The sequence below is a fragment of the Meles meles genome, chromosome 11, assembly GCF_922984935.1.
Source record: "Meles meles chromosome 11, mMelMel3.1 paternal haplotype, whole genome shotgun sequence".
Lineage (NCBI taxonomy): Eukaryota > Metazoa > Chordata > Mammalia > Carnivora > Mustelidae > Meles > Meles meles.
The window spans coordinates 34,368,167-34,387,440 of record NC_060076.1 but is presented as its reverse complement, the minus strand read 5'-3'; the positions used below and the strand labels follow the sequence as shown (position 1 = coordinate 34,387,440).

Sequence of the window (19,274 nt, the reverse complement as noted above, 5' to 3'; positions counted from 1 at the left end):
GACTGAAAGCCACTCCCACCTCCTCAAAGGAGCCTGTCCAGATCCCACTCCGAGAATCAATCAGATGCCCCCTAACCCTGTCCATTTTGCCGTGCAGCAGCAAGCCTCGTGTCCGCTGCCCTGGCCCCCCACCCCAGCTTCTTTCTCTCCACCTACTCCTCAATGCCTGGTTCTACAGTCCCCACTGTGCCCGTGCCAGGGGGCTCACCCAGTACACGTGCAGGGAACTCAACAGCTCATCCTGCCCCTACCCCCACGGACAAGTTAACTGTTCTACGGACTTCGACTCCAGGCACTGAAGTCGTAACTGTGCATTTCCCAATCTGAAAACAGTGAGTTGCATCCTCCCTGGAAAAGTGGTATCTGGGGGCAGAGGGGCAAAATGATTTAGCTGAGCAGCCAGCTGCTTTTAGGCAAGAGAAGCCCAGGGTGACTGGGTCTGGGACTTTGTAGTGGGGAATGGTGGTGGGGACAGAAATGGAAGGTTGATGGTACTCCCCGCCTCCCCTACCACAGGAATCATCAACTGAGTCAGCAAGTCCTGGGAAGAACTGGGGCGCCTTTAATCCTCCCCGAACACCCTGGCAGCTGGGAAAGCTCAGAGGGGCAGGCCTGGCGTCAGGGCCCCGGCCCCTATGCTGGGGCCAGCAAGCTGGGGCGGCGGGCAGGCCCTGGCTCTGCCTGGGAGCCCACTCCAACCTGCCACTGCACATAAATTACAGGGAGGAGGCCGATGGCCAACTGGCTTCAAGGCCGGCCCTGCCTTCTCTCCGGCACAAGGAAGCTTTGTACGGCTCAACACCTCATTATCTGGCATCTCAGCCACACCGGAAAGGGGAAATAATGGGGTAAGCGCGACGCATGTTGTATAGACGTCCCTCCCTGTACAGACCTGTCCTGGAGTCCCCACTCCCAATGGGGTAAAGGCTTAGCTAACTCCTTTGTACGGCACTTGCAGCCCTTCAATTGGGCCACAAATGTTTCCAGGAAAATCTCCTTCTAGTCTAATTCATTTATTTGTGCAAGAAATCTTTGTTGAGCACCTACTATACATATGCTGGGCGTGATGCTGATGGGGTTGAAGGATCCCCAGGACCCAGCACCCCAAAGCCTGTGCGGCTCACACACAAGCCCCTAGCTTAGAGCTCTGCATGCGGGTGCTGCTCAATGTTCAGGAGCTGTCACTGCTCTCACCTGACCCCAAAGAGGGATGAAGCAGCTCTTCCCAGAAGCTCATTCCCCTGTAAGTTGGACCACCACACTAGAAAGGTGGGCACCAAAGGCACTGTGCCTGTGGGAGGCCGCCCAGGGGTCTATCATTTGGAGGAATGCCCTCCGGTCTATCTCGGAGGGCGCTGGGATTTGGGGTGTTGCCCCACGCTAGAGTTACTGAAGGTCTAGAGACCTGGGGTTTCTCGATACACTGGATCCTCCATCAGCTTCTCTCAGCCACTCATCCGACATGCGTTCCTGGGCCCAATCCAGGCTGCGGGAGGTGTTCTCACTGCTGCTCTCCTGAGCCATGACATGTGTGGCTGCTCCTGCCTGGGGTAGAGACAAAGGTCCCTAAATGAAGCATGGAAGATTGGAATGCCTCCTCAATGGCATGACAGCTGAGCTGGACAGGGAAGGATGAAGAAGATAACGGTATGATACATGTAAAGACAGAGGTGCACGTGGATAAAATCCTATTGGAAGGCAAGAGGTTTCCAACTGGCAGGCCAGAAAACATGGAGCAATGGGAAGTCTTTCAGGGAGGTAAGGGTCAGCCTGAACTTCATGCTATGAGTCTAGACATGATAGAAGCCAGTGCAGAGTGTTTAAGTAATGACATGTCCAGAGTCACTTTTGAAAGACAGAAGATGGAAGGATCAACCAGAGGAGTCAAGACTTAAGCACCATGGGATGTCAGGTATGGGGTTTTTCTTCTGACAGGATTTGAAAAAGCCCTTAACAGTAAGCAATCTGACAACGTATCAATTTCCTAAACCTTCATAATGGGCCAGCCTATACAAGAAGAGATCCTACACAGGACAGCACAGTTGTAGAAAAATATGGTGTACCTTTAAAAGACGTCTACTTTTTGACATGAGAACACGGACAACTTCCACGCAACTAAGTAATAATCAAAGATCTCACGGCCTGTCTAGGTCAGAGATGGACTGCGAGAGCATGGCCATGGGAGGGGCCTCCCATACAATTAGGAGGTCAAAAGAGGTTTGTATCCAACACAGAATAAGTGAACATGGGCTGTGATTATGAAGAGGTATCCCGAAGATTTTTTTTTTAAAGATTTTATTTATTTATTTGACGGAGAGAGAGAGATCACAAGTAGACAGAGAGGCAGGCAGAGAGAGAGGGGGAAGCAGGCTCCCCGCTGAGCAGAGAGCCCGATGGGGGGCTTGACCCCAGGAACCTGAGATCATGACCTGAGCTGAAGGCAGAGGCTTAACCCACTGAGCCACCCAGACACACCCCCCGCTTTTTTTTTAAAGATTTTATTGTTAGGGAATCTCTACGGTCAACATGAGGCTTGAATTCACAAGATTAAGCAAGACTCACAAGTCTACTGACTGAGCCAACTGGGCACCCTCTGCCTAAAGTTTTAGACCAGAGGTCTGCAATGTTTTATTTTTGTAATCAGGTTTTACTGGAACACAGCCACACCTGGTCACTTATCCATTGTCTCTGGCCATTGTGCACTAACGTGTCAGAACTGAGCAGATGCAACAGAAACTGTGTTGTCCCAAAGCCTGAAATCCTTACCAGCTGGCCCTCTGCAGAAAGTTCACTGGCTCCTACATGAGTACATGGCTCCTATGTGAGACACATGGGGACTTATACTACTGAAAAGAATGAGTGACCACCATGGGAGGCAACGTACTTATTCCCAAAGCCATTCTGGGCTCCTCTCTGAGTTGGGCTGTCACAGGAGGCCACACATTTCTTTGAACATCCCGGGGTGGTAAACCTTCCATCCTCTAGATTTAATTTCTGGAAACGGCCCAAGGCTTTTCCAAACCAATTCAGGTGAAAAAGGTGGGTGACCGTGCCAAGGAATGAAACATGCAAGCTTGCCAGGGGCAGGACGCGTGCCTTAAATGCTGGATGAATTGAAACTGCAGTGAGAAATGTGGTTTCATTATAAAGTTGCACAACTTTATTTCTTCTGTCTTATTAATTGGGGACAACAGTCATCTGATGGTTGGGCCTCAGCCTGATAGTAAAAAAGCCTCAGCTGCTTGCGACTACCTCTTACAAGACCAACCGCATTCCACAGGAATCTGCGGGGGGGGGCAGAGGTGGGGGTTGGCTGTCCTGGCAAGTTTTTGAAAAAGACGGGGCCTTGTGACAGAAAAGAATAACTGGTTACTTTCTACATGGAGACACGATAGTCCAGAGAGGGGCTAGGACTTGTCCAAAGTCACCCAGCCATGGACCCTTGAGGTTCAATTCAGCCGGGATGGCTAGGTTCCAAATTCTGAGCCAGAAGCTTCAATAGTATATAAAAAATGAGTACATGTTCTCAAGAAGTGGAGTCCCTGGTAGTAGAAGATGGAAATGTCTGTTTCCTTATGTGACAAGTGGACAATATCCTCCTTGGGAGCTCCTGGGAGGATGAGTGATTTGATGTACCTACAGCACCCAGCAAAGTCCAGCATACAATGCGTGCTCAATAAAAAAGAGCGTGGGGCACCTGGCTGGCCGAGCCTCACGCTCGGTGTAGATTACTTAAAAATAAAAAATAAAAATCTTAAAAAAAAAAAAAAAAAAGGGCAGCTCATAATCTTAGGCATGATGAGAGCAAGAGGTTTTCTTGTTTCAATATTCCATGATACTCACCCACAAGCACAGACACACACACACCCTTCCACACAGGAAACCCTTCAAAATTGCAAGGCTTCACTGGGCACCTGTCATGTGCAAGGCCCAGTTCTGCCTGCTCCTACAGGGAGGTTAACAGAGGGGAAAAACTGCAATCTGCCTTTGGAGCAGCAATATTCCCAGCCCAAGGGAACAGTCCCCTCTCCTGGCTAACTCTTTCAGCTGGCCACAGTTGGAAACACAGCACAAATAGGAACGGAGAAGCAGAAGAAGATGAAAAGCAGGTTGTTCTGGCTTTTAGAGGAGGCCAGGACAGATTTCTTCTGGAGGGGCAAGGGAAAATCCCCACACCTTCCCACATCAGGAATGACACCAATAAGTCCCCGCACAGTGGCCCTTCTCCTTTCATGGAATAGCCCAGTGCACTACCAGGAGTTAAGTGAGAGAGGGTGTGCAGTTGTGGCTTCCTGTGCCTGCCAACACAGTCCAGTAACAGGTTCCTGCCTGGGCTAAGGCTGTGACCACAGACACAGACAGATGATGTCCTGATGGAACACCAAGGGCCAGTGCTGGCACCCAGCAAGCCGGGTGAGCTTACAGAACAAAGGGCTTGTCACCACTTCCTGTGATCCTCATCGCCCACATTCCAACACAATGAGACACTCTCAGCACTGGCTTTGACGTTCAGCAACTCATTCAGACGGCAGAGCTGAGAGGCAGAGAGCCTGTGTTGGCTTACCTTCCACTTTCCTTTGTGTTTGACACAGCATTAGCTTGTTTAAAAAAAAAAAAAAAGTACTTCTGCAATTACATTTTTTTTTTTTAAAGATTTTATTTATTTATTTGACAGAGATCACAAGTAGGGAGAGAGGCAGGCAGAGAAAGAGAGAGAGGAGGAAGCAGGCTCCCTGCCAAGCAGAGAGCCCGATGCGGGGCTCCATCCCAGGACCCTGGGATCATGACCTGAGCGAAAGGCAGAGGCTTTAACCCACTGAGCCACCCAGGCGCCCCTAAATGTTTGTTTTTAAAAACTGAACAGCACCCAGTCTTCCTGTGATGACCATTGTTCACATTTGGACCCATTCATTTATTGCCTTTCTACTACATACGTATGTGGGAATGGGGTAGGGGAGAATATAAATATTTAGTTTTTTCTATCTGAGCCTTTCCCGGATTGACCGTTCTGCAGTGGAGTTACTCAACTCAGCTATGGATGGCTGCGCTATGGGCCCCGTTAGCCACTTCTCCTGGTTGGACATTTAGGGGATTTCCAGTTTTTCACTTTCCCATCTGCTGTAGGTTACTGGTAACTAAATCACTGTGATTCTTTTCACTTTATCTTTAGGATCAGTTCCTATGAGGGGAAACACGGGGTCACAGAGCATCAACTTTTCAGGTCCTCCGTGTTGTTCCTTCACTGTTTGCTGTCACTGTTTCAGACCTGAAACCAAGTTGACAACACTTTTAGGGCAACTCTGATTTCCTGAGATCTTTCACAGCAGTCTTAACAGCTGACCTCATGATAAGGATAAGCCCTCTTATTTTCAAGATGGGGAAGACAGACTCAGAGAGGTCAAGCGACTTGCCCAAGGTCACAGACCCTCAACTTTGAATGCAGATTAAGCCTGAACAGTGCTCCTCCACTTCCTGTACTGCTTTTCTCAGAGGCCCCTAGACCAGCGTTTGAACAGGTGCTATGCAGGTATTTTAAAATCGATGTGTGAGGGGGCCCAGAGTGGCGCAGTTGGTTGAGTGACCCTTTATTACAACTCAGGTCATGATCACAGGGTCATGGGACTAAGCCCCACATCGGAGTCCAAAGGGGCTGCTTCTCTCCCTCTGTCCCTCCCCCCGTTTGTGCTCTCTCTCTCTCCATAATAAATAAATGAATCTTTAAAAAAAGAATAAATAAGGGGCGCCTGGGTGGCTCAGTGGGTTGGGCCGCTGCCTTCGGCTTGGGTCATGATCTCAGGGTCCTGGGATCCAGTCCCGCGTCGGGCTCTGTGCTCAGCAGGGAGCCTGCTTCCCTCTCTCTCTCTCTCTCTCTGCCTGTCTCTCTGCCTAGTTGTGATTTCTCTCTGTCAAATAAATAAATAAAATCTTAAAAAAAAAGAATAAATAAAACCGATGCATAATAATCTGTAACACACACAGCTTGCTACAAATTCCCAAGACATGCCCTACAGGGGTGCCTGGGTGGCTCAGTTCGTTATGTGGCTGCCTTCAGCCCAGGTCATGATCTTGGGGGTCCTGGGACTGAGCCCCAGGTTGGGCTCCCTGCTCAGCAGGAAGTCTGCTTCTCCCTCTCCCTCTGCCCCTCCCCCTGCTTGTGCACACGCAAGTGTGCACTCTCTCAAATAAATAAAATCTTAAAAAAAAAAAAAAGACACACCCTATGATTTGGGATCCACCTGTCAATGTCTGTTAATGTTTTGGCCATCCAGCCGCAGACCAACGCAGGGAAATGCCACAGTCCTTCAGCAAAACGGCCCTTTCTTTTACTCACCAATGGCGATGATTCTCTTCTACCTCTAAAGAACTAAGGAGTAGAACCTGCCATGCCCCTAATGGCTAGTGGAATAAACTTTATAACAACAATTTAACTAACTTGTCGGATTTTTAAACAGTGAAGGCAAAATGTCCTTAGGTTTCACATTCAAACAAGCCTCTGAAATTCAAATACACCTATCTTCTAACAAAGCCTGGTTTCTTCCTACAAGGGAAGCCCCGATTTTCCTTTCTGAATTTTTAAAGAGGAGGTTGGGGAAGACATATACATAACGTATAAACCTCTTGTTTTGTCTAAGTACCCTTTACATATCTAGAGTCCCTTTCCTATCCATAACTATAAGGTGGCCATCAGGAGTGTCTAGAATAAAATTTACTTTCAGAGTAAGAAATGTTTGAGGGCAAACAGAACCTCAAACTGTGAACTTGAAGGAATGCAATCCCCTGAAGTGCTTATAAGGTTGTGGAGAAAAAGGGCAAAACCAGAAGAAACCATCAAGAGCAAAGGGTTATGGGGCACCTGGGTGGCTCAGGTGGTTAAGTGTCCAACTCCTGATTTCCACTCAGGTCACGATCTCAGGGTTGAGACTGAGCCCCACAGCGGGCTCTGCACTCAGCATGTAGTCTGCTTGCTCCTCTCCCTCTGCTCCTCCACCTGTCCACACTTTCTCTCTCTAAAATAAATAAATAAAATCTTTAAAAAAAATAAACATCAAAAAAGGGCAAAGGGTTACCAGATTTTCTGGGATAACCAGTCCACAAAGGATCAAACAGGAGTATAAAGGGCACTTCTAACTTAAGGAGAGGAATTGAATAGAACAAAAACAAGAACAAAAAAACAAGAAAACAAAAAACCACAGACACACAGAAAAAAACCCCACAAGAATGAGTCTTCCCCACTATCCATTGACTGAAACTTCCCATTTCCAAACTGCTTACTCAGCACCCCTCTGCGAGCTGTCACATTCAGCAATTTCTGCTTCCTCTGGAGGCTTCATGTCTAATAATCTTTAAGGCCTCCTCCAAACAATCCAGGATGGAGTGAAGTTCCTCAGCTTTTTCAAAAGCAGGCCCACTTCTATCCTAGTGTGTGGGTGATAAAGAATCAGAATGAAGGTTACAGACAAAAACCAGGTGGGGTGGGACAAGGGGAAGGAAGGCAAGACCCTAGCAGCATGCCTGGGTTTGGTGTCTGCACTCTGACAATATTCAGGCCCAAGGCGTGCGTGCGTGCGTGCGTGCGTGTGTGTGTGTGTGTGTGATCTGAGCCTTGACAATGTTCTCAGCCATCCTGTGGGTGACTAGGAAGTGATGACACCAATTCCCACCATCTTGTCACTCTGCAGTCACACCACAGATGGCTTTCAGATGGATCCTGAGCCCTCACAGCTCAGCAAGCAGGAGTTGACTGACAGTCCAATTCCCCAAGCGTGTGCCCCATGCGTGCAGCACGAGCCCCCTGAGCCGGACTGATGGCATATTATTCCTGGATCTTTATTCACAAAGTGTCTCTTCTGGGCCCAGGAAGCACACTCTGCCGGCCTGAGGGGGCTCTCTGACTCAGTGCTTAATGTGGAAGGAACTGGTCAGGGATCCTCAGGGGGCCCTTCAACCGAGCCCAGCAAACATCTTCATCGGGGCTAATGTTTCTTTCCCTCTGGGGACCCGATGGCTCCGGAGCACTTAGTGCTTCTCAAAGAGCCTCTCCCCTGGAGGACATCGTCTAAAGGTCAGCCTCCCAGCAGTGTCCAGAGCCCCAGCATTCCCTTTCTCTGAAGGCTCCAGCCACACGGCCAGCAGCTCCACCGCAGCTTCCTTCTGCCTTCTGAACCACAGCCCCGAAGCCCCCGAATGCCTCCAGCTCTGGGAGGTGCTGCCATCCAATGGCAGAGCTAAGCCTTGGTCCCAGGTTGGGGGCCGGCTCCATGGACCACCAGAGCAAACCTGGCCCACTCCGCCCTCCCCCTCCCCCTCACAGCTTCCCTCACGGATAGGCTGCCCACGTGGTGGCTCTGCCCTTGCTGGCTCCACGCTTCTGCAGAAACAACCAGCTGAGGAGCTGCTGGACTCACGCGAGGCCTCCCACTGGACTCTTGTCACCAGCAGGACGGCATGTGGAGACAGACCTCTATCCCCAGCCCAGGCCCAGGGACCCCCCGCACAGGATCTGTCTGATGGAGTGCGGACGGAGGCTCTGGCGGACCAGGCAACTCACAGACTCCTACACAGGGCATCTCAGCAGGTGACAAGGTGATCCGTAAAAACGTGTCCCCTTGGCCAAGGGCTCAATTTCCCTCCATGGACCAGAGTCATGGCCAGCTGCCTGAGCAGTCAGTCACAGTATTTCATGGTTTAAGGATGCAGATGGGGTTTACGCCCTGACTGCCTCTGCCTAAGGCACCGCAGGTCTCCTAACTGGGGTCCCTACTTGCAGGCTCTGCTAGGCACCCCCCTCCCCACCCTCTCTAACCAGTCCTCTTAAGCTGCAGATACATAGGTTTTCTTAAAGCACAGATCTGACCCCGTTGCTCCCCTGCTCTACCACTTCTCATTACCCACAGAAAGACCAAGTTCTGTGGTCTAGCCCTCAGGACTCCTGGCACTTGGCCTCAGCTCCCACTGTAGTATCTTTCCCCTTGTACCTTCTCACAGCCTCTCCTTCAGTCACCTGAGACCCCTCACAGTGCCCCTCCCAAGACACTCTCCTCACATCCACTAATGTCTAAATACCCCAGTGCTCCCTTTCCACGAAGGCCCTGCTCCCTGCCACCTCCTTCACAGAGTCTTCTCAGTACTCCTTTGGTAGCATTATCCTGAAAACACACAGAGAGAGTGCCTGCCCCAAACCAGACGCTTTATCAACTTTACAGGTTTCGAATGGCTTTGGCATCACAGTTTTGAGACCACCAGGTAATACCGAAGTGACCTCTTTCACTGCTCCCTATAGCTGTGTAGCAGAGAAGTTATGGGTAGACAGAAGCTAGACTAACTACATAGAGCCCCCACCATCTACAGCTTGTATTAGTCATGTCACCTACGATCCAACATCTACAGCTTGTACTAGTCGTGTCACCTACGACCTAGGACAATGTACCAAAAACAAAACAAACAACGACAAAGTCCTGCTGGTCTCGGTTTCCCCATTTGTAAAATGAGACTCTTGATAGAACTTACCTCCCAGGGAGTGCTGTGGCGTTCAGTGAATTAATATACATAGAGCCCTTAGAACGGGGGGGGGGGGGGGGGGGTATGGTCTGGGGAGTTTTTACTCTCCCACCGCAGGGAATCATGGGTCAACACAAACTGATCACCAAGACAAGGGCAGGGCCACTTTTTTGAGGACACCTTCAGGCTAGAAAGGGCAGCTTCACTGTGACTATAGGAAGCCCAGAGTTCTAGGCTGGGCTGAGGCCAAAAGAATACAAAAACATTCATAAAGCCCTTCCTACATGCCAGGCATTGTGCTCAGCCACTTAAATAGGTAATTTCGTTAAAGCCCCACAATGACCCTATGTACTGCCTCTGGACCTCATCCCCAGAATATTTCACATTTAAAAAGGGGATTCTAACAGGACCACATCAAAGACCTGCCATGAGGATCGTACCTGGAAAGTGGTATGAAGCTGCGAGGCACAGAGTGAGCGGTCAGGACGTCATCTCTTACTGCTAAACCCACATTAGCACAGATGCAGCATTTCAGGCCTGGAAGGTAACCACCTGACTCAACTTACGAAGCTTCCGAGTACCAGAGCCAGAATTTGAATCCAGACTTCTGACCCCAAAGTGGATACTCATTTCACACCACCGTGGTTGGACACCATTAGGATTCCAGAGTGTTTAAAATCAACAGCTCTGGGCACCTGTGGTGGCTAGCCCCCACAAAGGACAAAGAACCAGGACAGAGAATACCCGGCCCCGAGGCCATGCTACTTTCAGCTGGGCCAACTTGTGCTCTACCTCCTGCCTGTTCAGGACTGAGGCCCTGGATGGCAAGATCCTCCCTCCTCCTCTGGAATCTACTCCTGACTGCTCCTCTACTCTCTTTGCTTTGAGACCCCTCCCAAATCCACCTGGCAATCCAACCTTGCTCCCCACTGGGTCATACATTGGGATGGTTAACTTCTCAGTGGTAACCTCAGCCCACCTGCCCAGAACCTGGTCTAGCCTGCCACTTCCTCCTGCCCAGGAATCTCCCGGACTCGGGATCCATCGGTGCCCTCTACACTTGTGATACTGGAGGGTCCTTGCTCTTAGCAGCTGGTGTCCTGGCTGGGGTTCTGGCTCTATGGGGAACTGTGAAAATCTGCAGCTTCCCTCTGCCTTTGAAGGTATGATCACACATCAGAGGGTCTCACACATATGAGGGTCATTGTGTGGAAGACTGGTTCTACTTGACCTCAAAGAGTCCACCTAATAAACCAGAAGCAGAACAGAGGTCTCGTAACATCAAGTACTCAACAAACCTGTGCTAAAGTGGAGTGAACAGCAAAAAAAGCCTTGCGAACCCAGCTGTGCAAAGGAGTGGGTGGCTATGTGGCCTGGGAGGTGACTAATCCCCTCATCACTGAAAGTTTTCAGGCCTGGATGCCAGAGGGTTAGACTGGGTGACCGCCAGGCTCTCCTAGAATTCCAAACTAAGGTATGGGACAGCAGCTCTCAACCTTGGCTGTGTATCAGAATATCTGGGGACCTTCCTGTAACTGATGCCCGGGGAGCCAAGGCAGTCATCAGTCCGGGGAATTGAAATTTTTCAAAAACACTCCCTAGGTGATTCTAATGCATTACAAGGGCGGTCTAGGGTTCAGTGATGTGGTATGACACACAGCAGAGTGAATTAGGTAGATACCCTCAGCCTCTTAGAACCATAAACATGTTCGGTGTTCAGAAATGTGCATTTTTCTTGATTTATTCCCTGTGAATACTCCTGGACTTAATTTGTACTGTTAACACCAATTCATTAATGTCACAAACCTCACAGCAGACACCGCAAGATGGATTATCCTGACACGGCCTGAGCCAGAAAAAGGGGAATATGCAGCAAGGGTTCAGAGAGGGTCTCTTGTTGAGTAAAGACACAGGACACCTGGGCTGAGGCGGGGAAAGGAAAGGTTAGGGGGTGTGGGGAGAACTCCGTCAATTCGTATCACTTGAACTGGATTTTGGCGGGTGTGAAAAACATGCAAGTGATCAAAATAATGCAGTCCTCGCATGGCACACCTTCAACGTTTCAGCCCTCCCCCAAGTGCGAGCTCTTACCCACAGCGAGCTCCACTAGCCCATCGTGGGCTCTGATGCTTTTCTTCTCCACTCACAGTCCTCACACCTGCCTCTGTCCTCAAACTCGAACTCTGTCCTGTTTGGAGGGAACCCTGGGCCTTTCTGATATCCTTCCTTCCTAGGCTCTGAGGGACAGCACAGGGCTTACTCATCGCTCAGTGTTGGTGGGGCTCACTCAGCTCTGCACTGGGACGCGTGGTAGGTATCTGAAAAATGTTTGCTGCTCGGGTGACTGAACATTGCATCCCTTTCTCCACAAGTCACCGTGTGAAAGCTGAAGCTGATGCACCCAGATAAGGTCACACAGGCAGGGGAGAAGAACACAGAATATGGTCACTCCCAATATATACGAACATCCAGCCTCCTGATCCTGGATGTGTCCCCTGGATGGGGACATGGACTCCACCAGGGGTGAGCCAGGGCTCTCCTGGCCTCGTCCCACCCACCGTGTCACATCTGGCATCCAAAGACAAAGCCCTAGTACTCAGTTACTTCCCTCAGGTGTCAGGAATTGAATGTGTAATAAGCGCATGGTATCTGCCTATGGAAGGTGTCATTTTTATAAAGACATGGTGAAATCATCATTAATAACTGATAAGACCTAAATGCAGTCATGGTGAAACAGTCGAAATATTTAAGCCTAAACAGGCACCTGGAGAAATACAGATCACAGAGCAAGAAATGAGTAGAGAGGGTGCCTGGGTGGCTCAGAGGGTTAAATGTCTGCCTTCGGCTCAGGTCATGATCCCGGGGTCCTGGGATCAAGTCCTGCATTGGGCTCCCTGCTGGGCAGGGAGCCTGCTTTTCCCTCTCCCTCTACTGCTCCCCCTCCTTGTGCTCTTTCTCTCTCTCTCAAAAACTACATGAAATCTTAAAAAAAAAAAAAAAAAAAAAAAAAAGAGGATGTCCAGACACAGATTGGTCATTCAGAAAAGCAAAATTAAAACCCTACCTTGTACCCTAAAATCAAACTCCAGGCAGATTAAGATTTCAACATTAAAAAAAAAAAGTATTAGAAGAAAATACAGGTAAACATTAGAGTAAGGAAGATTTTTCTAAGCACCACACTCCAAAATTCATGAACACTGAGAGTTGTCTAACAACAGAAAACAATTCATTGTGAGCAACAACAATCACCAAACACAGAACTGAAATGCATATTATACATCTGTAAAAAATATTCTGTACCCCACAATGGCAGGTAAAGGAGCTGCCATCCTTAATCTACAAAAAGCTCTTACAAACCAATACAAAGATAAACCCTGCAGTTGAAAGGATAGAAGATAAAAGTATACAATCTTAGAAAAGAAACACAAATGGTCAAAGCACACAGGCACCAGTCACCCAAGAAATTGCAAATGAAACTAAATTGGATTAGAGTAAAACAGGCGTAAATGTGTGAAGTCTTTCTAGGATACAATTTGAAAGCACGTATCAAAATTTTTCCCTTCTTACCCAACAATCCTCCTTCTGGGACTCAGTCCCAGGGAAACCATCACTGACTTCCGCTGAGAATTCAGCTACAGAGATGTTCATTAGAGCAATGTTAAATTAGGGAAGACTATGGAAAGCTTAAATGTATAAACAGAATACCACACACACATTACTGTTGTTGAATGTTTAGGATAATGGAGACATCTTTCCCCATCTTGAAACAAAAAGAGAATAAATAGAGGCAATATTATTTGATTGTTGTGGTGAGGAAAATGTATATATATATGCATTGAAAAAAGGCTAAGGGAAAAACAGTGAAATGTTAACGATGGTTTCTTTGAATTATAGAATTAGAGTTGGTTTCTATTTTAGTTTTGCTAATCTGCATTTTCTATACCAAACTTGCCTTAGTTTTGTTTAAAAAAGATGGGGGGGGGTTGGAGTTCACAGATATAAACATACTGAAAAATCCAAGCTTGCTGTTCTGAGGACTACCTCAGAACACAGCCAACTCACAACTGCCCCCCACAGAAGGGCAGGTAGAGGCTGCACCATTCCACAAATGCCACGCAGGCTCCAAATCACATGCATGGCTTTGGAATGCACCAGAGGGATTACAGGGCTGTCTGGCTTTCAGGGAGTGCACATCCAAAAAACAGTGAAGCTTCACTGTAAAGAACCTTCTGGTCATTTTCATTTTCAGAATTTAGTCATGGCCTGGAGAAACCAGGAAAGTCCCATTCCTCCTACTGTGTTCGTCTCCTCCCTGTAGGCCACATACTGCTGGGCCCTATGTAAGGGAGAACTTTCCCAACAATCACAAGTGATCAGCAATAAAATGCTCTGCTTAGCAAAGCAGGCAGGCTCCAGCCCTGTCCCTGGAGACTTAACCTTGGCACTCAACTTTACCCTTCCGAGGTGCCCAGCTCAGGTGTGCAACACAGCAGGTGGCCTCTTTTATTTATTTATTTTTTTTAAAGATTTTATTTATTTATTTGACAGAGAGAGATCACAAGTAGGCAGAGAAGCAGGCAGAGAGAGTGAGAGGGAAGCAGGCTCCCTGCCGTGCAGAGAGCCCGATGCGGGACTCGATCCCAGGACCCTGAGATCATGACCTGAGCCGAAGGCAGCGGCTTAAACCACTGAGCCACCCAGGTAGGTGGCCTCTTTTAAATGTGGAGAACTGGGCGCCTGGGTGGCTCAGTGGGTTAAGCCGCTGCCTTCCGCTCAGGTCATGATCTCAGGGTCCTGGGATCGAGTCCCGCATCGGGCTCTCTGCTCGGCAGGGAGCCTGCTTCCCTCTCTCTCTCTCTCTCTGCCTGCCTCTCTACCAACTTGTGATCTCTCTCTGCCAAATAAATAAATAAAATCTTAAAAAAAAATAATAAATGTGGAGAACTGGGGTAGATTCAGGTACATGGCAGGCAAGGCCCTTCACACACAACCCCCTGCCACCTTCCTCCATCACCTGCAGTCACATGAAGGCAAGCCCCGGGCTCTGGCCCAGCAGTGCTTCTCTTCTGCTCTAAACCACCGTGGACAGGATGCCTTCTGTCTGGGATGCCCCATGTGCACCTTCCTCTGAACCCACAGGGTGGTTCCCCCCAGCTGGAGTGGAGGTCCCCCATGCCTCCTTCAGGTTCTCAGGAACCTCACAGGCCTGGAGGTAGCAGAATATGTTCTGCTCTTAGCCCTAGGACTAATGAGCCCTGGGTCATCCCCATCTGCTGAACTATAGGACTGCTCCTCTGTTGTCCTCCCCACCTGGGTTCATGATGAGTTATCCTCCCCATCACTCAGGCCAAGACTTTGGCATTACCCTTGACTCTCCTCCCCCTCACACCTCACAGTGCATCCATCTGTCAGGAAATTCTGCAGCTCTACCCAGGACAGATCCTGAGGTCCGTATCTTCTCCTCACCCATCACTAGTGCCCCGTTCCAGCAGTCACATGTGCCCCAGCTGGCCTCCCCACTCACCCTGGAAAGGCTGTTCTCCACTAGGCAGCCAGAGTGATGCACGCAGAACCCAAGTCAGAGCCGGCCATTCCTCTGCTCAGAACCCTCCACTGACTTCTCATCTCACCATTTCAAGTGAGAGACCCTTCCAGTGGCCCCAGGGCCCACTTCCCACCTGCTCCACCCAGGCATGCTCCTTTCCCTGAGGCTCCTGGGCCTGCTCCTCTCTCAGGCTTTTACCCTGACGGCTCCTTCCATGTAGAATGCCCTACCCTTGGAGCCATGGGAATCCTGCCTTCACGTCCTCAGCAAAGCCCTCCGAGACCCCACCTAAAAGGGCATCACACCCCAGACTCAGGCCCACCCTAGGCTCTTTATCCTGCTCTACCTCTCTTCATACTTCCTATCTGACACACTATCTTCCTATCTGACAGTTGCTTGACTCCTCTCACAAAGGGGCAAACACAGGGGAGCACAAACTTACAACCCCAAGATCAAGAGTTGCATGCCCTACTGAATGAGCCAGCCAGGTGCCCCCAGGGAGCACACATTTTTATCGGTTTTGTTCACTGCTGTATCCCTAGCACCTCAATAGAACACCCAGCACCATAGCAGTGCTCAGTAATGCCTGTTGAATGAATGAATGAATGAACGAACGGGGAGAAAGGTCTTGGTATAAGTTCTCATGGCCCATTTGAGGACTTAGGGTCCAGCCTGCAAGTGAAGGCCCAGCAGGGGGCCAGTGCTATCCACTTCTCCCCACTTCACCCACCTGTCAAGTCACTTCTCCTCTCATGGACCCTGGGAAGCCCCTTTCTGACCATCATTCTTAAGTCCTGCTTGGAAAACACAGGGCGTGAGTCATTCCCCAGGGCCTTGACTCATTCTCTCTCCATCCCTTGGACCCACCTCCAAGATCCTTCCTCTACAGCATAATGGGAAATCCAGAGAGGGCTCCCCTTGGAGAAAATGGAAAGGAACTGAATGATTTAGAGGAAAATTTAATTCTTCCTGGCTCAGCAGTTGAGAAAGCGAAAAACTCTCAGGAAGCTAGTGCCTCTGAAAGTGAAACATTAATAGAAATATTACTGGAAAATACCAAACAGGAAGAGAAGGAAAATTCCATTGTGGAAGCAAGGTCCTCTGTCGATGCTCCTTAATGGTCTCAGTAAAGTATTTCAGAATCAAAACATGGAAAGAACCGGAAATCAATCAGGCTGTCACCCTTCCTGTGGACTGGAGCTTTGGCCAAGCCACCTCCACACCCGCAGCACAAAGGGCATTGGGCTCAGAACAGAAGGTCCACAGCCACCGGCTCAGCCAGTATCTGCTGTGAAGCAGGGCAGGCTCCATTCCTCCCCTGAGCCTCAGTTTCTTCATCTGTAAAATGGGGGTTATAGCACCTTCCTTACAGACTGACCCTTAAGAAGCAAATTAACTATGGGTATGAAAATGCCCTTAAGTTATGAAATACTTACATAAATGTAGGAATCAGTTGCTCCTACAAGGCTCACAAACGGTTATTTCCTTCCTTCCTTCCTTTTTTTTTTTTTAAGATTCTATTTATTTGACAGAGAATGAGTGAGAGAGCGCACAAACAGGGGTAGCAGCGGGAGAGGGAGAAGCAGGCTCCCCATGGAGCAGGGAGCCCAATGTGGGGCTCGATCCTAGGACCCCAGAATCATGACCTGAGCCAAAAGCAGATGCTTAACCAATTGAGCCACGCAGGCGCCCTGAGGGTACTTCTTATAGAGAGTAAGTCTAACCACAAGTAAGGCAGAGGAAATTCAGGCATAAGACTATGCAACCTGAGGGGGGATGGCACATCGGCCAAAAACAAAGTTCTGGATCTGGTTCCAAATCTCATCTCTGCCGCTTACTGGTGGTATGGACCTTAGACACGTTACTTAATAGCTCTTTGCCTCATATGTAAAATGGGAATGACAACAGCACCAACCACAAAGGATTTGGTGTGCTGTAGGAGTTAATGCGTAAGTAAAGCACAATGAATAATGCCTGGTTGAGTATGTGTATCAGAAGCACTGGCTAGTATTACTATGTGAAAAGCTCCCTCAATTGAAGTGACAATGCCTCCTCCTCCAAGAAGACCTCCGCTTCTCTGTTTAAAAAAAAAAAAAAAAAAAAAAGGGGCGCCTGGGTGGCTCAGTGGATTAAGCCGCTGCCTTCGGCTCGGGTCATGGGATCGAGCCCCGCATCGGGCTCTCTGCTCCGCGCGGAGCCTGCTTCCTCCTCTCTCTCTGCCTGCCTCTCTGCCTACTTGTGATCTCTCTCTCTGTCAAATAAATAAATAAAATCTTTAAAAAAAAAAAAAAAGCTTTGCGCAGTGGCAGTATCGTAGCCAATGAGGTTTATCCGAGGCGCGATTATTGCTAATTGAAAAAAAAAAAAAAAAGGCAAACAACAACCGCCCCCTGCCCGCCGCCCCCCTGCATCCTGCTTCTCCTTTGTCTCCATGGAATCAAGGTTCTGCCCAGAACAGCCCCTGTGCCAGGATGGCTCTCAGCCCACCTACACCACTTTGTTTACTGATAAATTCTGCCATACAGATCTGTACTCTCACCTGCTTCCTGTGTCCTCACCAATAAGCTCCTTATAGGCTGGCACTATGAACCCCCGGCTCATCCCTATACCCACACAGCTCCTGACAATTTGGCAATTTCTCAGTCAACACAGGCCAAACAGAAGTTACAAAGACAGGACGGCAGAGACCACAGCAACCTGTATCTCCATCCTACTGGAAACCCATGGCCACCACTCAGAATGCCGACAGGTGGTGCCCGCAGCCAGCCAGCATCCCAGCTCTCCGCTTCAAAGCTATAAATCCTGATTTAGTTTCGAGGGCCAAGCCTGACCTCCCCCTTCTACTACAGGCCACTACCTCTTGGCTCTCCCAGCACAAGATGTAAAAGCTCCAAGATAAACCATCCAGGGGAGCGCTTGACACAGGCAAGTTGAGCTTTGCTAAATGACCAGAGGAAGACACACCTGTTTCAGATTTGCCCTTTAACGCCTATTTTATGGGTTAGAAATGCTTTGGGGGTGGGGAGAGGACGAGTTCAAGTCTTGGGGGTTAAGTCGGGGGAAATCAGTCGTGTTCTGAGATTGTCAGATTAGAGGATGGTCACCTGATCTCCTTTTTATTTTTTTTTTAAGATTTTATTTATTTATTTGACAGAGAGAGAAATCACAAGTAGGCAGAGAGGCAAGCGGGGGGTGGGGGGGGAGCAGTCTCCCTGCTGAGCAGAGAGCCCAATGCGGGGCTCGATCCCAGGACCCTGAGATCATGACCTGAGCCGAAGGCAGTGGCTTAACCCACTGAGCCACCCAGGCGCCCCTCACCTCATCTCCTTTAAGGAAACTTGGGCTCCTTGTTGTTAAGTCCAAGGTGCCATTAGTTTTTTGGGTTTTTTTTCCTTAAAACAGCATGCACGGGCTCACCAATCCTTGGAGGAAGGGAATGCTTGGTGTTAGAATGAGAAGACGTGACAGTTACAAGACACACGTTTTGTGCAGCTGTCCCTTGAGAAACGCCAACTCTGTGTGCAGAATTTCTCTATAAAATAATTCAAGGGCTGTATTAACATTTCATTTATGGAACTCAGAGGCAGATGGGGGAGGGAGAGAGTAAAGCCAGCTCTGGGGCCTCTTCTGGGGACCACCAAAACCCAGACTGAAAGGGATGGGAAATCAGGCAGAGGGGTATAAGAAGAGGAACAATAAGTGAAGGGAGGAGATACATAATGCACATTTCATTAAATATCAGAGCCTTACTATCTCCATTTAAATCACGGAAAATAGTAAATTGATAAAATATTAAAAAAGCATATAAACTTGGAATTCAGATTGCACAGATGTGATCCTGACTGTGTCACTTGGTAGCTGTGGGGACGATAAGCAAGTCATTAACCTCAAAGCCTCGGTTTCTTTATCTATAAAGTAAGGGCACTACTACCTGTGGTGGATGGCTCACATTGAAGGCCTTGATAAATGGCCTGCCCGTATCCCTGCCTTTTGCCATGTGATTCTGTAGCTCCTCCTCTCTTCCTGAATCCTGGCCCACCTTGTGGCTTGCTTTGGTCAACATAATGCAGCAGAAGGGACAGTGTGTCAGTTTCTAGTCTCAAGAAACCTTATGGGATTCTGTTTTTTTAGAACACTGCCATGATCATATGAACAAGGCTAGACGGCTGGAGACTGAGAGACCAGATGGGACAGAATCCAATGTCTCCGTCAGGACTATCCTAACCTAGCT

General features: G+C 49.0%; 1 protein-coding gene and 1 pseudogene across 1 annotated transcript in view; one reads left to right on the top strand and one right to left on the bottom strand.

The window, feature by feature from the left end:
- SHB (SH2 domain containing adaptor protein B) overlaps positions 1–19,274 on the bottom strand; it is a 136,488-nt gene that overhangs the window by 109,172 nt on the left and 8,042 nt on the right. The window lies entirely within an intron of this gene.
- LOC123953609 lies at positions 17,335–17,417 on the top strand (annotated as a pseudogene).